The sequence below is a fragment of the Kogia breviceps genome, chromosome 5 (genome assembly GCF_026419965.1).
Source record: "Kogia breviceps isolate mKogBre1 chromosome 5, mKogBre1 haplotype 1, whole genome shotgun sequence".
NCBI classification, from domain to species: Eukaryota; Metazoa; Chordata; class Mammalia; order Artiodactyla; family Physeteridae; genus Kogia; species Kogia breviceps.
Window position 1 is genome coordinate 89,830,125 of NC_081314.1, and position 26,821 is coordinate 89,856,945.

Genomic DNA, 26,821 nt, shown 5'->3' on the forward strand with positions numbered 1-26,821 from the left:
AACATACAGTAACATGATGAAGTTCTTATTCATTCATTCAACAAATATTGTTTGAGCTTTTCATATATACCGTGCATCCTCGTATCCTAGAGTAGTGTCTAGCACATAGTAGGTATCAATTAAGGACTTGATGAGTGAATGAGCTACTTAGTATTCCAGCATACTCAAAGATGTTTATTTATTAAATGTGTTCGTTTACTAGGGCTGCCAAAACAAAGTGCCACAAAACTGGATGGCTTAAATAACAGAAATTATTGTCTCACAGTTCTAGATGCTAAATACTGAAGATCAAAGTGTCAGTAGGTTCCTTACAAGGGCTCTGAAGAAGAATCTGTTCGATGCTTCTCTCCTACCTTCTGATGATTCGCTGGCAATCTTGGGTGTTCCTCAGCTTATAGAAGCATAACCCTGATCTCTGCCTTCATTTTCACATGGCAGTCTCCTCATGTGCTTGTCTGTGTCCAAACCTCCCCTTTTAAAAGGATACCAGTCATATTGGATTAGCAGCCCACCCTACTCCAGGATTGCCTCATCTTTATTAATCATATCTTCAATGACCCTATTCTCAAATACAGTCACAGTCTGTGGTACTAGGGGCTAAGACTTCAACATATGAATTTGAGGAGGACATGATTCAACCCATAACACTAAAACAGCAGAGATCTTCAGGTAGTAATATTTTTAAAGTTACTTTCTATTTTGAAAACATCAACTTCTCAAAATAGCATCTAGTTTTATAATTCTATATGGAACTCGATGTGGTGATATTAATAATGTTTACTATATTACACAAAAACGTGTGTGTTTATAGAGAGGAAACATGAAGAAAGTCCCAGAGGCATGAATGTACAGAGTACATTTTGTTAAATGGTGTATGACCAGAAAATGGGTTACAGGGGAAGACTGCTAGAGATTTTGAAGAGATTTTATATAAATTCAAGGCATTCGGATTTTATTTTGTAGACATCAAGGAACCAACACAGAAGTCAAAACCTATTGAACTGTAGAAGGGTACTAAAAGGATGAATTTTATTGTATGTAAATTATTCATCAATGAACCTGACTTTAAAAAGAAAGCTGAAGAATAGATCTTAGGAACTAGCAATTCAGAGGTTTTTGGAGACCTTGGCAGTTTAATTGGAAGCACGGGTAGAGAAACCAGATTTTATTGTGCTGAGGAATAAATTGGAGTTTCGGAAGCTTGAAAGTGGTTCAAAGGAGGGAAAGATTGGGTCCACAGAAGATGGTTTGTTGTTTGTTAGTTTGTTATGGTTGTTATTGTTTGTTTGACATGTGGGCAACTGAAGCATGTGGGCAACTGAAGCATGTTGGCATGCAGTAGGAAAATGGAAAATACAGAAGAAAGAAGGAGTAACTGATATAGTAAGATCCTGGAGGAGATTATTAGTGCCAGAGAAAAAAGTCTCTTGATGTTAGGGATGGGTTTTGACAGAGGTAACATGGTGATGGGACTGCCATTTGATGGTTTCTGTCTTCTCTGTAAAAAAAAGAGTCAAGGTTAATACAGTAGCTGAGAATAAAGAGTAGGAGGTAAGTTACAAGGAGTTAATTACAATGATAAATGGAAACTGGGGATTAAAAAAGGAAACTGACTAGGGAAAGATATAAGAATTGTAAAGTAGTTCCAGAACCCCAGCTCAAGTTGGAAACCAGGACTCTGGAAGGGCACCAGGCTGTCCAGTTTTTCAATTTTTCCTCAGCATTGCTCAGCAGCCTGGGAGCTGAGGCAAACATACTTGAATGGGTTCTTCTGGCCTCAAGAACTAGCGAGCTACAGTTGAGAGCCGTAGATGAGGAAACTAACAGTGGATGTCTTTAAAGTTAACCATGAGGGCCCAGACTGGTAAAGAAGAAATTGGAGATTAATAGCTTAGGAGAAAAGAGAAAAAAAAAAAAAAAAAAAAAAGCAAATCAAAAAGTCATGGTAAGAAGGAATTTATTTTCTGGGGCCATGTATATCCCAAGAAGGAAGTCTGCCCCTACCACACATACCCACTGGTCACAGAGAAATCACAGAAAGTATACTGAACACTTTGGAGGACATAAACTGGACTCAGAAACATAGCCTGGAGGTCAGAGTTTCATTCCCAACTTTACCAATAACTTAAGACTGCCAACATTACCACCATTATCACAGAAGGCTAATCCTTAGGAAAAGAATATACCTGTGTATGTAAAAGTGGAAGAAAGAGGAACCTTCCAGGGGACAATGGTGAAAATTGACAAGAGGCAAATATTTTACCTTCTTGCCTCAGATTCCAAAAGTGTACTGATGTTTCCCTCAAAGCATGCTCTTTTATCTCTCTTATTTTAAGATTCTCTGTTTATTCAGTTACCAAATCTCCAGAGCTGGCACCCTTCTTTTGGCACTCACTCTCCCTTTCTGGGTTTCTTCTTTCTTCTTGCTTCCTCCTGTCTTTGGCCGTTGAATGTTGTCATCCCAGCATCTTCCCCAACCCGGTGACCAAATAAAGTATTTCCATAAGCTTTGAATTAGAATTTTTTCCAAGACGACAAGGCTTAAAATGGCAGCGCTTGGTTACAGGATACATTTAGGTACCTCACAGATGACACGGTGCAGCTAGCCCTTCATTCCCTATGCAGTCAGATGAACCTGAGCATCTCTCTAGAATTCATAAGGCACCTCTGCTCCTGCGGGCCCTGCCTCCATATGTCAGGGTGGCAGAGAAGCCACCCATGTTACCCACTGTGAGGTGCCATGCTCTGGTTATCCTTTATTTGCTTGACAACACACAGGGTTTAGTAGTTCCCCAAACCCAATCAGAATGACCAAGCTTCTTCTCTTGGTATTGTCATATATAAGTCCAAAAAATAATTTGGGGGAATTTCAATAGACAACTCTAAATTCCCATTCTCCTTACAAATATGAATCCTTACACAATTCCATTTTCCCCCGTTTTTTTTTTTTTCCTGCTCATGATTCTCTTATAGCTCTTTCCAGTGATGCTAAAAACCAGCTGGTCTGGAGATTAATATGACCAGACATACCATGAATTTTTTAAATCTCAAAATTCCCAGTTTCTAGTTCTTGGTCAATCAAATATAGGTTGTATTTTCTTGTGTATATATAAATGTACAGTATGTCATCCTGTCTTCTCTAATTTTTTTTTTTTTGGTCTCACTATTCCCTAAAATTGTTCCTGAATGCTTCTTTGTTAGAAAGAGGCAGAGGAAAACCTGAAGAATGGAGGGGGAAGAAGTATGAAGTGATGGAAAGAGAAAGCATACTAGGGAAGAAGGGAAGCCAATGAGGAGATGGAAAAAAAATAGTGATTTCCCTTTTCCCTGGTTTCCTCAGAGCACTTGTATGTTTGGTTTTGATATTCCTGTCACCTAATGCCCCAGATGACCTCTCCCTAGCAATGTGCTCCTCAAAAAGAATTTATTTCACTGCCAGTGAATATCTCCTATCTACCCAACAAGCCAAAATCTCCTGCCCTAGCAGCTTAACATCCTCTCCAGCCTTCCAAGCCCCTTGCCAGCTGACTCCAGGGACTTGGACCCAGGGCCATTAGTTCCACTTTCCCCTGGCCCATACTGGCATGGAGAGTGTTAATGGCTGATGTAAGTCTGAAAAGAACTTAGGCAGTAATTTGGTTTCACTTTATTAACATCCAAAACGTAAACAGGTAAACTACATGTTGAATTCATTAAATCTTCCTCCACTGTTTAAAAAGATGAGAACTGCATTTTTAAAAAGGGATTGATTGGTGTCATGTACGTATTCATTCACTCCTGTTTATACAAGATAATAAGAATATTAACATGGAGGCAGAGCAGTGGCACTTGTAATTCTATCACCACTGTTTATGTAAGAAAAAAATATCTGAAAAGAAACAGGGAGAGAACATTTGCTGCTCTGTCCATACATTAAATTCTTGTATTTTTGTTTATAAGGCATTTGAGGGAGAAAAAGTTTAACAAGTGGAGGAGGAGTTATTGTTCTTTATACCATGTTCACTGCAATTGACCTAAGATAGCTAAGAGACATGTGCCCCATTAAATCCTTCCTGAGATGGAGCTTATTTAAGATTGGGATTCTCTGCTGGGTGCGGAAATGTTCTACCCCAGAGAGTAGTGAGTGTTGTGTCTGGGAGACCACTGACTCATAATTTGCCTGTAACTCAAGATATGCTTCTCAGGAAATGAAAAGAAAAGAAAAAAATGCTGTTTTAAATAAGATTGTAAGGAACCATTTCAAACAAATAGTTCTGGGAAGACATTTACGATATTTTCTTGACTGTTTGAAAAAGAAAAGGTAGTTTATGGTGGGATAAGGGTTTCTTATCTAAGTTGACATTAACTGAGTTGATAATATAGGCCACAAAGGGTCAAATTATTGATGAGGGCTTCATGGGTGTCACAGGGCAATTGAAAAGAGTGAATAAGGAGCAAGAAGTGTTATAGGTAGGTGGTTATATTTATGATAACCTACCTAAGCGGGCTAGTAACCTGTTAGTGATAATGGAGACATAAAAACTCTCTAAAGTGTACATTAGAGTAGAGGTCCTTGAGAGTAGGAATGGAATCCAATTAGCAGAGGAATTAAGAGTAGACTCTGAAAAAACTTCTGTTAAATTAATGAATAAATGCATGCCGCCATCTGGACAATGCTTTGCATGTTCTCCCTTATCTAACCAATTCTCAAGGAAAGTTCATACACTTTCTTAGTCTCAGTTACAAACACAGGTGTCTCTCCAATGAGAGTTGAATTTTCACAAGGGCATAGAGTCACTGATTATTTTTAATTTATTCATTTCAGTCCTCATTCACATTCCTCTTCTTGTTCCACTTAGGTAGCCATATTCTATTGCAGTTGGACCAATTGTGCATGCAAGTGATGAGAAATGAGATTAGAGAGGTAGTGAGGGATTGGGGCTCGCAGATTATGGTAAGTTCTTTAAAATCCCTTAGCATCAGTGATGGGCAGGAGTCTTTGAAATCATAACAACAATCCTACTATAGGATCACCAGATGAAGCAGTTCCAGCCAAAGGCTGGAGGCACAGATGTAAGAGCTTGATTTGGGCTATAAATCAAATATAAAATTTCTAACCAGTGTAAATAAAAGCACTGTCTCATTTGGACCCTCTTTTTTGCCTACTGAACCAGTTTTACCAACCTAACACTTTCGCAGCCACACCTATAAGACGCTTAGGGGGAAGTAGTGAATGTGTTTTAGAACTTTCATAAGGCCTTCAGTTCAAAAGCATAGGATTTAAGACACTTCAAACATGAATTTTAAATGTGATAGGTTTTCCCTTGTACTTACTGACTACTGTGTTAAGAATTACAGAACTCCTGGGCATCAAATAGTGTGTGCATAAATCACTCTGCAATAGAAAGAGAGGTTGAAAGTTCACACAAGACGTGCATGTTCTATGGCCAAGTCCTACCAAAATGAGCCAATTTGCCACACTTACTTTTGAGAATGAGAGAGGTCTGATAGTTTGCCTAAAATGGGACATTCAGGAGAGGTCATTTTCTTGTCCATTTATATATAAATCGTTAAAATTTTGAAGCTGTATTCTAGTATAACTGAGGGAAATAGCTCAGAATTTTTCTTATCACATACCAGAGATGACAGACTTAAAATCTGATGGCTCTTTTGATAGCTTCTGAAAGAACTAGAACTTGTCTGGCTCCATTTGTCTGGCCAAGATGTATTTCTATGATTTATCCGTGGAGTTTTTAGCAGAACCTTACACTTACTGTCTAAATTAATGATATTCCCTTCTTTTGCCATAACAAAAATCACGCTACACTATATACATTATGTTAAAGATTTTTTATTTTAGCATGTGGACATATTCTGTAAAAGCTTTTTCAGTTTCATCATGTTGACAAGCTGATTCCATTAAATCACCCACCATCATCATGTTCACTTTTTTCTTTTCGTTTTTGAAAAGTTAGAAAACAGCGATCATCTTAGAGTTTTCAAGACATTCGCTCTGGCAAAAATAAATCTGGAAAAACATGAGCCTATTCCTTGAAATGGAAAAAGGATGGGTTGTGTCATTCTTCTCATTGGCCCTTCTCTTGAAGCTGTTAAAGATGAGGAAGGAGGCTGTGGGTCTCTTTAATTTTTTTCCAGTAAAATGGGATTTTTAAACATTTTCTAGATATAGCTCAAACTTCTCTACCTCAGTATTTATTATGTATTATTTGTTATTTTAAATAGAAACTTCAGTAAGTTGAATGAATAGCATGAAAGGGTTTCATTCAAGCATTTTTGAGCATTTCTGCACTGCTGGTAAAATGTTATTTGGTCATATTTTAGGGCCACACTTCTGTTTTGAATTAGAGCAGATATGTCCCAGCTCTCCCACCACCAGGCTTTCCTCACTGAGAAGAAAAAAAATCATCTGATCATGCTACTGCTGGGTCATTTAAAACATTGAGTAGGTGTGTGAAATGAGGGGGGTAAAAAAAAAAAGCTCAGTATGGGGTTAATTCGCTCTGTAGAGTTGTGGGTGGATCACTTCCTCAGGACCAACTCATACAGAGGAACCACACATGTACAGACTTCTAAAAATAAAAGAAAGCCACGAACCTTCAGACTCCGTGGCACAAATTGATTGCCTTTGGAGGTGAGAAATACTCACTGCCTTTTGTCAGGGACGAGTGGACCTCACTTGAAATATCTGGGCAGGCCACTGTCAGATCCTGAAAATGAACCTGCGGCTTGAGGAGAGCTCTGGCAAATTGGGCACTTTCTGAAATTTACCTCTGCTGACTCTTTAAATTCATGTCTTGCTCAGTTTCTTTTAATGTGCCTTATTTTCTAGGTCTCATCTTGGAAACAACATAATTTCTTCCTGAAAATATGGGTGAATTCTTTCTATTTTCATAATTGTGTTTCACAGGCTGCCACTGGTTCCCTGCCTGCTGAGATCAGCTCAGCCAGGGTTTGGCCTGAAGGATTCCTCTAGGTTGTTTACAATCTAATCCTTTCATGAAGTGGAAGTGAAAAAGCAGACAAGAAACATCCTCAATTCCTAGATCATTAATAGGTGAATACAAGAATTCAGGTATTTATAAGTAAATTTCACCCACAGGGTTTTCTGAGGCAGAAAGATACTGTGGAAAAGTCTCCTTGAGCACATGCTCCGAAGAGCCAGGAACCAATGGAGATTAACCAGAAGGAAATCACTAACAAAGAACATGTTTGTAAAGTTTCAGAGCAAACCATTTATGTTTTCTTATGTTTCTGCCTAAATTACTCTGACATCAGTAGGAACACTTCACAGAATGTATAGACAGAAAGTCCCACAATGTTTGTAACTTCCAAAAGGAAATATATATATATACACACACATATATATGATATATGCATGTATATGTATGTATCATTATTTGCAGTTAAACTATAGGCAATATTGCTTCTTGAGATGGGGAATCAGGTGACGCCCTTGGGCAGTAAAGCTGAACAACCTGTAGAGTTCAGAGCAGAATCCATCTCCAACCACCATCACCACAGACACAAACACATAATCACCAAATACCTCCTTCATTACCTTGGAAAAACCTGAATTTGGATCTTGTAGAGACAGATAAGAAAATGACAGTTCCCCTAAGAAGAAGTATTAAAAGCAGTTAAATTACTAACTTTTCAGATAACTGAGAGCAGGTTGGGGTTGAGGAGGATGGAGAGCTGACTGAGTATGTCCCCAAAGAGGCAGTCCAGGTCACATTTGTTTCTTTTTCTTCAACTGCCTGATGATGGAGATGTGGATGTAGAAATAGGAAGGGATGGAGGGAGGGAGCCAGGAGTAAGTTTTATGAATTCTAACAACATTATCAGCTTATTGTACCACAGGCTTTCAAAATTCCAGTTGCTGGTTAGCTTGACACCTTTGCTATTCAGTTCATTCATTTTCTTTTTTCTTTAACATCTTTATTGCAGTAAAATTGCTTTACAGTGTTGTGTTAGTTTCTGCTGTATAACAAAGTGAATCAGCTATATGCATATGTATATCCCCATGTCTCCTCCATCTTGCGTCTCCCTCCCATCCTCCCTGTCCCACCCCTCTAGGTGGTCAAAGCACCGAGCTGATCTCCCTGTGCTATGTGGCTGCTTCCCACTAGCTATCTGTTTTACGTTTGGTAGTGTATATATGTCATTGCTACTCTCTCACTTCGTCCCAGCTTACCCTTCCCCCTCCCTGTGTCCTCAATTCATTCTTGACTTTCGAAACAGCATAAGCAATGGCTACATGTACCAACCATTATCCTAGTTAGGTGGTCAAAGTCAGCTTAATGCTGGCTTTATTTTCTGTACTGATATTGAACAAAATGTTTCTCTTGAAAGGTCTTAGACCTCTATCCTCCCAGCTCCTGATCACAGCAATAACCAACCTCCAGAAGTCATTAGTGAAGACTAGAATAATATCCTATAAAAAGTCAGCTATGAAGAAATTGGCGTAGTTTATCTCTGATTTGTGTCCTTATGAAAATAATGGTTTGCAAAATAAAACTACATTTCTCTGTCTCAATCTCTTTTTTTAACCAGATCTTTACAAGTTACATGGGGACTGATTTTTTTTCCTAACAAAGGTTGAATAACACTTTAGTAGCCAAAGTCCATCTTTAGAAATAGCTTTCTTCTATAATGTACTGCCAATTTCTTATGTGTGTGTATTTTGACCTTCCTGATGCCTCTGCTATGGGCTGACTGTTGATTGGTACATGTTACTGCTTTGCTTATAAGAGTTGGGCAATAGTTCAGTGATCCAGTCCAAATCTGGGCCATAGATAGAAAGGGCTCATCTTCTATTTAAGAAATGTGGCAAACTGCTTTAAATGAATTTGGTTCAGACAAGGTCATTGGAACTGTTCATCTAATCCTGTGTGCTGTATGTAATGGACACTTCTGCTGAGCTCCAAAGCTGAAAGGTAAATAGATAAGAAAGCCAGTAACTTGCCGCCCCTGTTAGAGCTTTCCCTGAGTCTGTCATCAGAATTACATTCTTAGTCATATGGAGCCCATTTGGGCCATTTAAAAGTATTTGTTCACTGGTTCTCCTGATGTCTTTGAAGATAGTCCTGGGAATAATAACAGTAAATTCTTACATTATTTTCTGGTCTTTTTTCTAACTTTAAAAAAAAATTGGATATTGAATTTAAATGCATATTCATAACAGGTTTATGAAATATTCAGCTAAATTTCTAAGATGTGAAAGAATTAATTGTTAGAATGTTTTACTGTAGCTAATCATTATGTTAAGACCATAGTAGATTCAAGTATATTTTTGCTCAATTATATTTGAGTAATTAATATACACTTGGCAAATTGAATCAATACATAAGCACTATATACACTATTTTGAATTTAGTAACTTACAGACTTTCTGTGTTGCCTTATCCTCTTCTAACCATAAAATGTATTTTACTCAACTGTGTAGTGATTCTGTACAATTTTGGGAGTCAGCATGTTATAGGATTTTGTAGTCAAAAGAGCAAAACAAGACTAGAGAAGTATTGAATTCACCCTCCTGACTGGAGGCAGAGCTGTATTTATTCTATCCGAAATAGATGAGGATCTTTCCTACTTTTAAATAACCGTGAAGATAGAAATTTCATAACAGCTCATAGTAATCTATTTGATTATTTACCACTTGTACATTTAAGATGTTCATCCTTAAGTCTTAACTTAAATTCTTCACTGGACAGTTTAATATCATTTTCGCCCTAGGACAAAAATACCTATCATTATTCTCTTTATAACAACTCCTCTTATAGTCAGAAAACTATGAAGATACACCTCAGCTCTTTCTTTCTTAAGCGAAATTATTCCAGTTTTCTAAACATTTACTTTTATCTCTATAGCTCTTTCTGTACAAGAGTGGCAAAGGGGACTATTTTTAAAAGTTCTGTCATACATGATGCCCCTGAGAAAGGCACTGCATATTTTAATTTCACTGTGCCGATGTGGAAATAGCCACAGCTTTTTCATTATATGCTGATGGGCAGAGCATTTGTGTTCATTTAACCTTGAGGTTGAAACTTGTTCCCAAAAAAGTAACTGACTCATAGCATTGGCTAGACCCAAGAATAAAGAGCATCACTTTTCTTAATCTTAAAGTCTCATTTTGCCCCCCACTCTAAAATGCACTAAAATTAACTTTTCCTTGCCCTCTCTCTGGTGCTATTTGTTTACTGTTTTAACAACTTCTTTCTATCATCTTTGTCTCCTAAAGTAGATGGACAGCATTTATTCAGCAAACATTGGAGTGTCATGCTGTGTTTGGGACACTATTCTAGGCTTGGGAGATTCTAGTGTGAACTGTTAGCAAAGGCTCAGGGACAGAGGTGTCCTGAGCATGTTCAGGGAGAGCAAATAGCCTGTTACAGTACATAAGGAAGCAGTGGTGGGGAAGAAACAAGTGAGGTGAACTGGGGCTAGATCGTGAAAGATCTTGGATTGCTCTTAAGCAAATAGTTGGTGGTGACAAAGGCAAAAGTAACATTTTCCAATCTGTATTATGGAAAGCTTTTATCAAGTCTTTAAAACACAGACTGTGCCCACGTTGTCCTCTTGGTTTAGTATCTAACAGACCATCGGGTGAAAGTACCTGCTTAATTTGTATCTTTTGGTATAAATTTTGTGTTATAATTTTTCCCTTTGTATTAAAAAAAATTCAAGGGAACCATTTGAGTAAAGACAGCCTTCTGTTCACACTGATCTGGATGTTTCTTCCTCCTGCTGTGCCCATATTTATTCCAAAGCCCTCTGTACCACTAACATGTTACATTCTGTGTTTATATACCAAGGAGCCTTGGGAAGAGTTTGTCCTATAATAGGCACAACTTTTTTTGTACCAAATGGCATTAATAGTAAGCTGTGAGCCGCATTATGACCAAGTGTTCCTACTTGATTGGACCACATGATAACAATACCAGATCTTTTCAGCATCCCCTAAAAGATATCAATGTACTGTAATAAAAGGTCTTGTACACCAATCCATTTGGAACATGTAAAGCTATAACTTTAGGAGTTTGAAAGGAAGGAAAGTTGTTCGGAATAAGATTGTAGAGAGCTCCTGAATGTCATCATGCCATCAAATTAAGTCTGTTTTAGGAGCTGTAAGAAATCATCCTAAATATATTAAACAAATTCAGTTCCTGATACTACCTCCCACCCTACCCTGCCACCCCTCCCAGCCTTACTGCTCTTACTTCATTCTTATTTCTCAGGCTTTATACCTGTAAGAATCAGGAAGACTCAAGAGGATTTGTACAGGATGGGGTAGAGTGTCAGGTTGTATCTCAGCAATGTCTCGGGCTCAGAAACAATCCTATACCTAATTGCTGAGCTTTAGTTTTTGAATTCTCTCTTTTTATTGATCATGATTTCATCATCTCGGTTTTTGAAGACAGACATCATTCTGTGTTATCATAGCATATTAAGGAAAGGTAAGGCATCATTGTGACTTCCCTACTGTTCTTCTCAAGATGGTCTTGAAAAGCAGACCCCAAGATATGAATGACCATTTATGGCATTTATGGTCAGTCTCCTTAAGACTGACCAAAGGAATGAAGACACTTCAAGAAACTTGCAGGAGACACCAAAGTACCTAATGGGAAATTGAGCATGTTTTGTATGCACATCTGAATAAGCCTTCCATCTGACTTTAACTTATAAATCTTTTGCCAGGTAGAAAATAGAGAATTAAAACCCTCCAAATTCAGGGTGCATGAAATGTCATTATATCTAGCATAAAATTTCTTAAATCTGTCAGATAAAGGAAATCATGTATCCAGAGTGAAGATGGAATATCAATTGACAGGAACCTGTGAAGCTGGCACATATTCTGAGACATATGAATCTAAAAATCCAATAGGGCCTCATCCTTTGGAAACACTGGAAACTAGAAAGGTATTAGGAAAATCAGTAAGGTAAAGATGTTCATCCTACTATTTGTAATGACTCCCACATAAGAATTAATTAACACAATACTTCTGGAACATTAAAAGGATGTTAAAATGTTATCTCTACCCATAGAAAACAAAGATATAAACCCACCTAACTGCTAGAGAAAGTAGTTGAAAAAAAAATTGGATGGATTAAAGGCATGTCTAAGAGGTCTTTTCTGTCCTGTTGTCACATCATTTACCCTCTTCAGATAGAAGGATAAGTGTTGAACTTCAGTTCATCTGAATTCCTCAGCTCTGTCATCAATGCTGTGACACATTCTAATTTTCTGATTCATTTGTGATGAATAAGCTCTCCCTTTTCTATTCACAATGCTAAAAGTAACCAGTTTTTGTGAGTGAGTTATTGTTACTTATTTTCCATTTTTTTATTGTACTATTATTTTCCCTTAGAGAAGTTTCTCTCACTCTTTATCAGCCAGTGTGAATCCCACATGCGGAAAAGCCCTTGGACAGTACCATTGCCTAGGCTTGGAGTTAGTCAAGAGGAATGAGAGGCTGACAGCCCAGACTCCTTTTTTAACCCAGCCAGGTACCTCAGCTGTCAAGTGTCTCAGCTTCTGCACCAAAAAATGGGTACAATAGTAGCTTTCCCTTACCACCCTGAAATATTTAGGATGCAAATCAAACCAAAACTGTCTCCTTCCAAAGGAGAAACTTAAACTAGCTTACAAAATTCTTAAGGAGGTCAGACTTCAAGGGCAAACATAAAGTGGGAAACACCTAGAGGTACTGGAACTTAAGGGTTATAAATATGTAGACCTCAGAATGGTACAGACTTATTCAGATCCCAGCAGCTGTCTGATTTAGGGTAAGTTTCCTAATTTCTCAAATCTCCCTTTTTCCTCTGGTAAAGTAGAAGTAATAGTATTTACTCTTGTAGTCAAGATTAAATGATATACTGTTAATACTGCTTTTCAAACTCTTCCAGGGAGGTGATCATCAAGCTAAGGTGAGCATCCAATATTCGGGGTGCCTGGACATCACCTGAAACAGTCTTCTGCAAATAAGGCTTTTCAGTGAGGTCTCAGGTTTCACCCTAAAAAATACATGCACATTTTGCATTCTATCCCTCAATTTATCCTTGTTTGTTTCACTAAACTGGAAGTTCCATGCAGACAAGAACAGGATCTCTTTTTATTTTCTATAACATCCAAGAAATAGTTATTGGATAAATGAGTACATATAGAAATAAGTGTTTAAATTACTTAGTCACAAAGACAACTGACCCTCTAAAGAGACAGCCGTGTCTTTATTATTTACTTTGTGGCTTTGCACACTCTTGTCATACTGCTCCACCTCCCTGGGTATACCCATATTCAAATTTAAGAAGCATTTACTTAAGATGCCTGGAACCACAGAAAGTACTCAGTGAACAGTAGCTCTTATTATCATTTCTCTGCTCACTATTCCTCTACCTCATTGTTCCTAAGGCTCTATGGACTTTTTTAAAAAGAAGTTATAAGGGACTAGGAAAGTCAGAGTCTGGAAGTCCTGTAAAGGAGTCTGTGTGTCTCTAATGACACACACTCACCCATGTAGAGATCCATTTTCTATACATTTCATTTACTCCTGGCTTTAGCTTTATAGTGACTTGTTAAAACATCCTAGAGGTGATGAGTAGGGGCACTGAAAGGACATTTTCTCCCCTCTCCCCTTAGACCAAGGGTTACTAACCTGGAATTCTTGGAAGACCTTCATGGAGTTTGGGAGATGCTTGAAACTTGGTGTTTTTGAAGAATTTCCGGGAAGAGAAATTCTCATAGGGATCTGTATCACCTCAAATGTTGGGAACCATTGCCGTAGAACATAAACGGAAATCAGAATGGACTGATCTTTAAGTTACAGTTAATAATACTTTCAGTTCCTTGGAGATTGATACTATATAATAATTTCTACTCAGAAATCACAAAACTAAAACTAGACTTCACTACAAATCACCCCTTCTCCCCCTCTCTACTCTTGCCTCCCCCACCAGGTTTTAAGGTCTTGATTCATTTGGGGCTTTATAGTTCTATATTCTTGGCTAGATATTTGTGCTTTGAACCCAGCATGCTTAATGCAAATGTTTTTAAGCTTATGCAAAACTATTATAGATAATTCTTTGCATTTCAGATGAAAACAATTTACAGACATACAAGGTGAATATCACTTAGGCAGAAAGGGCACATATCAATAAAATAACAATTTGAACTGAACAAAAATAAACCCGTGTAGATTAATACATATTTTCAAAATTGCATAGAAGATTGTAATTCAATCAAAAAACGGGGCCTTTTGACATTTATGAATGTTTATAAATTGTATAAGAACTCTGAGATTAAATTTTTAGCCCTACTATTAAATTTGGGATAGATAGTATTGTTTTTCATTAATACACAAAGACAACAATTATAGCCAATAAAATCTCCAATTTAACTTGGCTTTAATTTGTCTTAGACTGTGACATACACACTGTGATTTTTCTCTCCATCTTGGATTCCTGTCATTGACAGCCTGTGTGTCATTTGACATCCAGGAAAGATAGCTTTTCATTCCAGACCTTGGATGTATTAATCAATCTGGATACAGTTTACATCGATCTCTTTTGATCACATCAAAAATTTAATTTTGACTGATTAACTTTTATGAATAAATACTCCTTTCCTAGAAAGGAAAGTTATGCTCTTAGATATAAGAGCATAAATACTTAGTATAGTTCAAAAAGAGCATAATTATTATTGAGACTTACTGGGTTTATAACATGCAACAGAAAAATAAGTGAGCATATTGCATAGATAACCACTAATCATATTTTTCTCCATTTTCTCAAGGGTTGGGAAAGAAAGCAAGCTCAAAAAGGTTGGAGGAGGGAGGGAAAAAAGAGAGGAGAGAGGGAAGGAAGGAAGGAAGGAAGAAAATAAGAAGGAAGGAAGGAAAAAGCTTTTAAAGGATGCACCAGTGAAGTGGTCTAGGATCCTATCTTGTGGAAGGGACTAGAATGTAGCAAAACTTAGAGCTTTAAAGTCGTTGAGGCTAGTTGGTCTTTTTTTTAAATATATATATATGTGTACATATTTCAAGTTTGTGTGTACTTTCAATGAATCATACATAAGTTAATTATCTTGCTTAAAATTTTCATTAAGCTCATCAATTTTGTGAAACAATTTTAAAACATTGGACACCTCTAGCCTCTCTTGTGTTGGCATACATTATGGTCCAGGCTGCAGATTTTCATCTTAACTCTTCTTGTCCAAAGAGGGGAACACCATACTTCACTCCTGCATGTTCATGGAACAGGGTTTCACCTTGTCCATAGAAGGAAAAACTTTTTCTTTGGAGGAACCTCTATAATGGTGCATTTTCCCAGAAAACTTGCTGAGAAGTGAAGTCTCTAATTGCCAGTTTTCTACTTTAGCCTTATTCTATGCTTTAGTCAGGTCCTTGTACTTGATCTCTTTTAATACAGCTTGTTTTTCATATTTCTGAAGGCCATATGTGAAGTGGTTAAAATCATGGTGTCAGAGAGATAAGAATTAAATCAGTGTATATTAAGTCCTTGACATATTTGAGTTGGGTGGGGTAGGGAGACCTGCTTTGTCTTCTCAGCATCCTTGTTTGCTTTATTAACTTCTCTTGGACCTTCTATTTCAGTTTTATTCTTCTGTAAGAAAAGCTATCAAAACAGTGGCAAACAGGCCAGTCCCATAATCGCTTATTTGGCTTGTGTGTTGAAAATTACAAAGGAGAATTATCAGATTTGAAATATAGAATGAGAAACTGTTAAGGTTAACTCCCTCCAAGCCTGAAGTTTTCATTATTAGAAATGCATTTGGGGGGGCAAATGCTTTCGTTTAAAATCATTTTGTCAGAGGGGACACTCTTAGGCTGATGAGACGGAGCAGACAAGGCAGTAGCAGTCCTCAGCTAACAATTGACAATACATGGAGGCTTTGAATTTGCCCAGAGTATCTTCTGGGCATTCAACATACTAAATCTACCCTTAAAAGAAACAAAGTTTATCAGTTTCACTCATCTTTGTCAAAAATAGCTAAGATCTGTCATGCACTACATAGTAAAGCATTTATCTATTCTCATCAGTACAGCCCAATAGATATTTATGCAATGATAGAAACGTTCTATCTGTAAGGCAGCCACTAGCCACAGGTGGCTGTGGAGCACTGGGAATGTGACTAGTAGACTAAGGAACTAAAATTTTAAATATTTTAAATTTAAATAGGTAGATGTGGCTAGTGGCTACTGTATTGAACAGCACAGCTCTAGATAATGCTCATATGATTTCGATCAGAATGAAGTTGACAAAGAAAGAGGTTGGCACTCCTTCTGTATTGGTCAGATAGCAGCAGGTCACACCTTTGGAAATTTTACGAGGCTGAATCTCCTCTTTCTTGGGCTCTAGGTGACAAAATGGGCTCTTACTGCTCATGCTTTAGGAGCAATTAGTCCCGTCTAAACTTAGATTTGCTTTCCTTCTCTCCACAGTATCATTGGGTTTATTTTTAATTCCTTGTTTTGTCTTTGATTTTCAGTTCCTTGACCGTCATTCTGTGGCCTGCCCCTTCTCTTTATGTAAGTAAAAGTGGTTTTTTTTCACTTTTCATAAAAGCACCAGATTTGGGAAATTTGGGTCTTTATTGGCATGTTCTCCAGTTGACATTGTTGTGGTTTCCAGTGCTTCTTCGGTGTGTATTAGCTTCTTTTGTGTTTGGAGTCAATGCTGTTGGTGGTAGTAGTAGTTGCCATCATGAGGCGGCTGAAAAGTGGCAGCCTAAGCCACTGGATTTATATAAAGACTTCCTTTGACTCAGCCATGGCTGCTGTTTGAAAAAGTCACTGCTCTTCTAAACTACAGCTTACATTCTTCAGCCAGATACCAGCCACAGTTGGGCTTTTGCTCCACTGTCAATCAATGGGCAATTATTTATTCTTCAGTTATACACCCATCCCTAGGCCCAATGGTTTTTAATTTCAACTTCTAGATCAGAGCTTTCATTTTTTGGACAAAATTTCTAATATCCTTTTACAGGAGGTACAAGACTGAAGTACAAAACTTTAGTTATTTAGGCTAAAATTGTGTGTGAAATAGTAAAGTCCAGAAAAAAAAAAGAGGGAGGGAGAGAGAGAGAGAGAGAAATTGTGTGCCAGGAGGTTTATAGAAGGTACCATTCTTATTTTAGAAAAGATGGAAAGTCATTTGGGGAGAAAAAAAAAAAACAACTTGATTTCAGATGAAAAGAGAGAATATTTATAATTTAAAGCCCAAATCAGGCTGCACTGAGTTGGTTTGGATAAATTTCTCCTTGAGCTGCTTGAAAGAGATTCTGGGGCCACGAACCCAAACAATCAAAGTCACCACCTGAGACACCACCCAAGAGATGCTACAGGTAGTGGCAGTTACCTCACATGATAAGTATTATCAGCATCCTTCCAGCTGCTTCTCACTCTCTGGCGAACACTGTCCCTTATTCACAACATACTATCTTCACCGACTCCTTCACACTCTGAGGTATTTCTTGTGTTGCAATCATTTGCACAGAAAGGAGGTTCCCATGGCTCTTTTGCTTGCGTGTGGCTTCCACTCACATTCCTAGAAGCTAGTTGCAAATATATGTAGGGGAGCAGAATCCTCCAAAGGATGCTAAGGCTAAAGTCTAAAGTGACATTTATTTGACAGAGAAAGGAGATTGATTAAACTCCCCAGAGACTGGTGCTGTGTGTAATGCATTTATACAGCAGGGATGGGTCCTCTCTGCCCCTGACAAGTCTTGTTATTCCTCATTCTTGGTGTTGATAGAGTGGGTCTGTCAGTGCTTCGGAGGGTGTCAGCGTGCATGCCTGTGGTTTTACCACTTTACGTCTCTGCATCCCGACTCCAGTTACCTAGCACTGCATATTTCTAGTCCTCTGACTGGCAAATCATTTTTGTTGCAGTTCTTTTGTGTAAAAACAGTTCACATAATAGCTCTGTGTTAGACAAGGCATTAATCCTCACATCACCGGGGATGAATCAGCACCGTGCACTTCTGCCCGCACGGCTCAGCTATTATGACGTCAGCACTGGAGGGCAAGCCTCAGACATAAGCAGTGCAGCAGTCTGGAGACCTGGGTCACAGATTAGAAATCGAGGGGAGACCTTTGAGATAAAAAACATATTTGAAAGGCTGTCTCTGGCTCATAGGAAAATGTGAAGCTGATTCTATGCTATATCAACCATCAATCTCACAGCTTCTAGAGAGATCCAAGTTTTTAACCAGAGAGGAGGCTGAGCAAATGACCTGAATGGGCTAATAGCCCATCCACGTATCCACTAACCTTTTCCCACCCCACAGGCCAGGCTTCATGCTTGCTTAGATTGTTCCAAATCCTAAGACTGCCTTTATTTCAAAGGTGACAGGGCCTGTGACAGTCCTGCTGTCCTCAAGTGCCCCACAGACACAGCTGATGGCTCCAGAGGTGGTGCCCATCAAAGGGAGAAGAAAAGTTCCTTGGGGACAGATCAAAACATTATCTCCCCAGTGCTTCTAGTTTCTAGTGCCTCTTTAATGGCCTCCTCCAGACAGGTGCGGCATTCTGCCTGTTCAACTTTTTTCTCCTCGGCACTGCATTTAGTCCAAAGTCCCAGTCTGGATTTGACACAGATTTCAATAGGAGCTGAATAGCTTCCAGATGTTCCCCCAAAAGTGTTTCATCCCATTAATCTTTAGCAGAGCAAAGAGGAACCCTCTATAACCTGCCATGCTGCCTTGAAGCAGATAGCACAGATTCACCCTATTTGAGAAACTAGGTTCTTAAAAGGTAGACCTCTCTACAGTTCGGACTAAGGTTCATTCTCAGAACAACACCTTTCCATATTGAAAACTAAATGTTGAAAAGGCTGAAAATTAACTGCCTACATTCTCTGTTAACAAGATATTCCTCCATCACACCCTCTATCCCTCACTCTTCCTTTCACCCTGTGATAACCATCTAAAGTGCCTTACTGCTGGGGTCTTCTGCCTTCATTATATTGCTAGTAGACCCCTACCCTGCTTCTAGAAGCTAATACTACTGCTTGGCTTAGGTTTTGATTGATTATCATGCACAGCTCTTCATTCAGTTTTCAGTCAACAAACATTTATGGAAAGCTTGTCACTATGCTCAGTTCCTAAAACTGCTATATAAATAAGAAATGCTCCCCATTGGTAAAAATCTCACAGTCCAGTAGGGGAGATATATAGTAAATAAAGGCCATGCCATGTGATAGGCACTGGAATGGAGGTATATACAAGATGCAGCAAGGGGAACAAGAAAGGAGCACCCGCCTATATGTGGGAGGTGTCCAAGTTGGGCCTGAAAGTCTAAAGAGTGAATTGTAGTTTACCAGGTGGATGGGAGGAGGGGAAAGCAAAGGGGGATCATAATCAGAAAAAAAGCCAGAGGAAAGTCAGGAGGTATCTGCGCAGCAGCCACATCCCGAGTTCGTGGCTAGAGCTTGGTGATTGAAAGGGGATCCTTTCAAAGGAGATGAGGCTAGAAAGTGGGCAGGAAGCAGATCACGAGGGCCTTGTATGCCGAGCAAAGAAGTTTGGACTGGAAGCAGCAGGCTTGGGGAGGCTTTGAAGAATTTTAAGTAGATTTATGTTTTAGACGAATAGCAGTCTGGTGACTGAGAAAAGGGAGACCAGATCATAGATGAAAACCAAGGGCCTGAACTGTGCAGTGGGGCTGGGAGGGGAGGGGAGGGGCGATTCGGTAGTGCTGACATAGACATTGACATTTGCCTAATGCCAGCCTGGCTTGGCCCCGTGCATAATCCTTGACTTCTAGGAGAAAGGTTGATTTGTTGTTTGGGGCCAAATTTCAGGCCAAAATACACCTTTATGGGACCTTCACCGGAGACCTCAACTTGAGTCTGACCTACTGCTCTCCAGAGATGTGTGTCTCTCTCTCCCATAGTGGCCTTGGGGGAGTGGCAGGCAGAAAAGGAGAGGACATTGCCAGTGTCCTGCTTTTCTCTTCTTTCACCTGAAAATGAAACCATTTCTTAATAATATCCCCTAAAGTCAATCATTTCCCCAGCTTCCTATCATTTTCCCACTGCTGCCCTTTTCTGAGGGGAAGTTCCAAGCCATTGAGCTGAATTGCAACTTATACACAGCCTGGTATTGAAACAATGCAGTATATTTGTTCCTTCTTTCTGAATTAGAGTTCACCATAAGTGTGCTTTTCTCTTGTTCACTTTGGGCTGCCAGGACAATTTAAAGGAAATTTTCAACAGCTTATGTTGCATGTACCATGTTCTCTTTTGCAAATGAGAGGATGTCTGTGGGTGTGTTTAAGTCTTCTCTGTATTACTTTCTGGAGAAAGGTTTGAGGAGATGAACAAGATAAGGAGTAGAGACCTATTGAAAGCCCAGGTCCCTTCAGTGACCTGAGTGCAGAACGTAGGCTGGTGATCAGATGGTCAATTATGTGTTTGTCAAAACACAGTGGGCTGCATTCCAGACTGCCAGCTTTGGAGGCCCAGCTTCTGCCAACCAAATGTCATCTGGGAACATGCAACACTGGGCACTGTGAAGGAGTTTGAAATAGACCATGCCACAGCCAACCTACTGCCAGTCTTATAGCACCAATATGGCATGCACAGCCGGGCCCCATGTTTCAGAGCTCAGGAATTCACTGTTCTAAATTCAAGAGGTCAGATGGGTTCATGTTTTCAAAGCCTATGTGCTCTGCTTTGAACATTGTGACTTGCTCCTCAGTGATTTCCAAGTGATTTTTTCCAGTCACATCACTGTGGAAACCACTCTTTCTGTGATGGTTATGAGAGCCTTGTCAATGTCCCAGAGGAGAGAAAAAAAATAAACTTGCTCTGACAATGACTGTGATTCTGACTGAGGGATTCCAACTCTTAGGAAATTACATTAAAGGTGCATAGCTTTTAAAATATCAGGAACCACCTTGGCAACTTATAAAAAGCAGAAGGGCTTTGCCTATTTTATAAAGTCATTTGCATATACCTGCATAAATAATGTCCCCACCTGTACTTTTATGCATTTAGGTTGAATAAATTAAATTCAGTGATCTTTAAAATATTCACTGTCTTTGATTGCTCAGATACCATTTTCAGGACCCTTCCTCCTCATTTTTTTTTCCTGTAGTAGTAGTGGCTATTTTTTTCAATCTTTTGACTAATTCAGAGAATCAAAACACTTCTGCAGACCAGTCTACCACAGCCAGGAGCATTACCTCCCTCTGCTTGCATCTCTCTTAGCCTTTCTACCTATTAGGCCATGCTTTCCATATGCTTTTCATAAAGGAAGTGGGGGGAGTATATTACTAAAATGAAAACACACTGATACACATCTCAGGGACACACTCATATTAACCTTTCTTTCTTAGGCCACTGCCACCACTAACCCTAACCCTAACCCTTCAGGAACCATCCAGCCACTAAGCCATATCAATTGTAACTTGGGCCTTCAGATCAAAGCCTGGTTAGTAGGCCAGCCTTAAACACAATCATCCCATAAGCTATAAGTACTTATTATATACAAAGAATCATATTTAGTGGAGAGTTAAAACATAAACTAGGACATTGCCCTTGCTTGCTCTTAAGAAACTTAAAATTGAGTTAGGAAAAGAAGTCGTACTATTGAGTGTTCATATGCGTAGCAAATAATAAATAACAATTCCAAAAGGAATGAGACAGTCCAATAAGTACTATAGGATTTCATTCGTGAAAGAGAGCCTTGAGGGCTGGAAAACTTCATGTAAAATGCAATTTAGCTGGGTCTTGAAAAATGGCTAGAATGTAAACAAGATGAAGAATAAAGGAATGGTATTCCAAGCAAAAGCATAAACCTAAGTGTGGGAATCTTTGAAGGAGTACAATAAATAACACTGTTTTTCCCCACTCAAATTCTAAACCCATTGGAAGATAAGACAAAAGAACTGATGGCTGAGGAACCAAAATTTTTGCCAAAGTCTGGGTGGACAGATGTAACTTAGTATGAGAGGTAAAAAGAGCTCACTGACTCCCTTCCTCCCAGGGGAAAATTTGGGTCTGCATAAGAACAACAATTTTCCAGGTCACTAACTCCCACTAGTCTAAGTAGTCAAGGAGGGAGAAAGTCTAAATTCCTGTACTTATAAACTTTGATAGATCAGTTCCACCTAACTGAGAAACATGGACCAAGGGCTGTCTTACCAACATGATGACTTTCCTCCATGGAGAAGTATAAGGAATGAGGCCAGAGGCAAGATATGTTTAGAAAATTCCCTATGGAAACTGGGAGTGGGGAAGAGGCATTCCTATAAACCCTAAGATCCACAGGCTGGAAAACAAGAAGAGGAAATATTGAGTAAGATGAAAATGTGAACCAGAGCCAAGAGGCCAAATAAGGCTCTCATCTGCCTAAGGGGACATACCTGAGGTTGAAACCAGTAGTCATAGAATTATTGGAGACCTAAACTAAGGGATCCTTTTCAGACTCTCAAAGTTACCAGAATCAGAATTCCAGGAACAAGCAAGAAATGAAGATAATGGACTAAAACCTAGCTGGGAAAAAAAATACAAAAACTCTTATCTTTTGTTAAACTAGTAATAACAATAAGAAACAACATTTGTTGAGTGCTTGCCTTTCTTCAGGTACTGGACAAAATACTTTTAGTGGTTATATGATTTAACCTTTTAAACTACTCTTATTAAATAGATGATGTTGTAATCCTAATTTTGAAGATAAAATGGAGATTTTGTATGTTTGAGTAATTTTTCCAAGAAGGCCTAGGAAGTGATAGAGATAGAAATTGAATCCAAGACTATCTGTCTTAAAAGCCTTGGCTGAATTTCATTAAACACAAAGTAAATGTCTACTAAGTGCTGAAAGTGTAATAATGAGCAAAACAGACATGGTCTCTGCCCTACTGGAGTTTATAATTTGGGGGATGAAAGACGGATATTAACCAAACCGTCGCATGAAAGAACTTATAATTGCAAACTGCGCTTTCTGTTATGACATAAAAATGCCAGGTTTTCTAAGAATAAATATAGGAGGGGAATACTTAATAATAATAATAGTAAATATAGGAGGGGATTATTTAATAAGTGAGTCTGGAAGTACAGGACAAGCTTCCCTGAGGAAGTGACATTGAGCTGACATCTGAAGATGAAAAATAAGAAGTGAGTTCAGGTGGTGGAAGAGGTTTCCAGGCTGAGGGAACAGCATGAATGAAGGCCCTGAACGTAGCAGAATAGAGAGAATGAGGTGAAAAGCAGCGAGGTTGAGGCTGAAGAGATAATACAGGGCCTGATAATATCAGGATCTTTGTCGGTCATATTAAGGACTTGCCTCAGGGTAATAGGAAAGCAAATTTAAGAATGAAAGTGGCATGATCAATTTTTTATTCTAAAGAGATCATGCTACTCTTGTACATTTATCCCAAACAAGCAGAAACATATCCACACAAAAATCAAAATTTATGGCAGCTTTATTCATAATAGCCCAAAACTGGAAACAACCCAGATGTCCTTCAATGAGTGAATGGTTAAACTGTAGTACGACCATACCATGGAACTCCTCAGCACTCAAAAGTAACGAACCCTTGGTACGTACAACTTGGATTAACAGCAAAGGTGTTACACTGAATAAAAAAGCCAATTTCATGTATATAGGATTCTTTTTATTTTTTTATTTTTATTTTTTTGCGGTACGGGGGCCTCTCACTGCTGTGGACCCTCCCGCCGCGGAGTACAGGCCCCGGATGCTCAAGCCCAGCGGCCACGGCCCAGGGGCCCAGCCGCTCCACGGCACGTGGGACCCTCCTGGACCGGGGTACGAATCCGCGTCCCCCGCATCGGCAGGCGGACTCCCAACCACTGTGCCACCAGGGAAGCCCTATATAGGATTCTTGAAATGAGAAAACTATAAAGATTAGTGGTTATCAGAGATTAGGGAGTGGGGGAGAGATGGAGCTGACTGTGGCTGTAAAAGTGTAGGCCAGAATATTCTTATGATGAAACTGTATTTGAACTGTGGCGGTGACCATGCAAATCTATACATAAGGATACAGTAGCGTAGAATGACATACACACACATACATGAGTGCATGCAAAATGAGTGAGATCTGAATAAGGTGGATGGACTGTACCAATGTCAATTGCCTGACTGTGATATTGTACCATAGTTAAGCAAGATATTATATTGGGCCAATATATCAATAATAGAGGGGTAGAGGGTATACCAGATCTTTCTGTATTATCTCTTACAATTGCATGATAAACTACCATAATCTTGAGATTAAAAGTTAAAGAAAAAGATCAAGCTAGTTTCATTATGGTAAATGGTCTAGAAGGAGCAAAAGTAAGGAGGCTGCTGTAATAGAACAGACAAGAGATAGACTAGGGTAATGACAAAGGGAATGGAAGAATAATAAATGGAATCAAGAGATAATTCAGAAGCAAAATATACAGGATTTTCTTATGGATTGGATGTGGGAGTTGAAGTGGCAACTATGACCACTGGTTTTATGCTTGTAAAACAATATGGAGGATGGTGCCACTCAGGGTTGTATGAAACACTAGAGGAGAACTGGGGTGGAGAAAAGATCATAAGATCTGTTTTTAAAATGTCTAATGTCAGATGCTTTTGAAGAGATAAGTGATCATATTGAGTAGGCAGAGGAATATATACAATTGGAATTCAGAAGTAAAGCAAAGGTGAATGAAGCTGTTGGCATGGATGATAATTGCCTAGGGACAAGGTTAGATTGAGAAGAAGGCCCCAACTGGGACTTGAAGAACTCTTAATATTTAATCAACTGGCAGAGAAAAATGAGACTGTGAATATCCTCAGAAGGAACAGCTAAGAGGTAGTAGGACAATCAGAAAACATGGGCACAGAAGCCAAGAGAAGAAAGTGTTTCAAAGAGAGTGGTCAGTAGCGACCACTGAGAAGTCAAGTAAATTAAGGACTGAAAAATATATCACTTAATATATTAATCTGGAAGTTATTGTTGACCTTAGCAAAAGGTGGTTTGTTGAAGAGGTAGAAGCAGTAATTTATTCGTCATAGGATGAGGAAAGCGTAAAAGAAGTGAAGAAGCAAAGACAGCATATGTGGATCAGTCTTAGAAGTTTTACTGTAAAGGAAAAGAATATGAGCTAGTATAATATCTTTGGAATGGGGGAGTGAGGTCAAAAATTGGGGGGGGGGAATGGAGATACTAGCATCTTTATATGCTTAGGAGAATACAGTAGAGGAGAGATTCAGTGTATAGGAGAGACAAGAGGATGGGATGATTGGTGGTGGAAGATTCCTGATAAGGACAGAGACATGGAATTCTGAGCACAAGTAGAAGGAGAGAAGGAGGGACATCTCTTCTATAGTTACAAGACGAAAGAAGGAACGGTAAGGATAGATGCGAGCCATGTGTAGATTTGGTACTGAGAAGTTGAGAGGTTTCCCAAGTGATGGCTCCTAGGGAGCAAGGTCCTGCTAAGAATAAGTGAGGAGGAGATCTGAGGAAAGTAGAGGTTTAAAATAGTTCTTGGGACAAATGGGACAGTAGGTTAGCCAGAAAAACAGTAGGATTCTCCTTGGCAGTGTGGAAGGTCTAGGTGAGCCTGGAGGGTTAATGTGGTACCTGTCTGTCTTGTGTGATTTTCTCCAGCAGTTCAGTGATGAAGCAGTTCAGTGATGAAGGTGGAAGCTCAGAGGAGATGTGCACTTGAGTTCAAATTAGGATGGAGCTTTACCTAATGTACATGAAAAGATATTAGAGTTTTTAGCTTCGTTTTGGTTCTGTTAGAGGCCAGAATGAAAAGGCAGTGAAAGGGCTCAGTTCAGTCCTCTAAGCATCTGGCGAGTACCTACATTGCACCAGGCATTGTGTTTGGTACAGAAAAAACAGTCTAGTGAAGTTTAAAGGCTGCCATCTAGTCCAAAAGGCCAGGAACTGGTGATTAGATAACCTTTACCAAAAGACACAGAAACCCATGTCATTACTTTTCTTTCTTCTGCCCATTCCTTTCTCCCATCCTGGCATTACCCAACTATTTTCTTGCTTTCTCACAAAATATCTACTGTCTGCCTTATTGCCAAGCCTCTAATATGCATCATACAAATATGAGTGACAATTCTGATTTCTCCCATCATCATTTTGCTAAAATACGGTCATTTAGGAACAATTATATCATCTACTTGAAGTGTGGTATTGGTACCGTGTGACTTTTCTCTAAATTTTAAAAGCTTCCATCTAACTATACAGAAAGGCGATTTATTTAAAAGAGAGATGGAGAGAAGAAGAGTGGGTAGATGAGAGAGAAGAAAAAAAAATAAGAAAAAGAAAGCTAATTATCTATAGAAGACCTTATATAGCAGCTCACCCTTGTCATTTAAGGGAACTCCCACTTGAAATGAGTAGATGAGCCTCCATTCCTAATGGTGGCCTACACCATCAGCTTCCAAAACAGCTTCCAGACCTGGAGACATTCCAGAGTGCTATAGACTAAATTCCAGCTTCTGGTAATGTAACACAAGATATGAAGAAGACCTGAAGAATATGGAAATTCCTAATTCCAGTAGCAGTAGGATTCTTCACTCAGATTTATTCTAAGCATTATAAAGTGGTGGCTTACAAAGAGGTGGTGGTAATGAGAGCTTTCCTTTATTTGAATACATTCCATTCTGCTAGATTCCCTTTAGGAAATGACATTAGGACCATTTGACTCAAAACTAAATTGCAGATATGTCTGGGGTGAAATTTGGCAGCTGCTGAGCAAAGCAGCTGTATTTTTTTAATATTTACTTCTTTCATGATTCTATAATTCACACTTATTGTAAAATATTAAGGAGGTATAGAGAATG

The 26,821-nt window shown here is 38.9% G+C and overlaps 1 protein-coding gene across 47 annotated transcripts in view; it reads left to right on the plus strand.

The window, feature by feature from the left end:
* The window catches only part of ZBTB20 (zinc finger and BTB domain containing 20), an 802,591-nt gene that overhangs the window by 617,863 nt on the left and 157,907 nt on the right, over positions 1-26,821 (plus strand). For 42 of the 47 annotated variants that reach the window (XM_067034564.1, XM_067034586.1, XM_067034587.1 and 39 more), the window contains one exon: positions 16,505-16,544. The exons of the other annotated variants lie outside the window; for them this stretch is intronic. The gene's annotated coding sequence lies outside the window, so the exon portion shown is untranslated. The remainder of the gene's footprint in view (positions 1-16,504; positions 16,545-26,821) is intronic. 47 annotated transcript variants of the gene reach the window in all.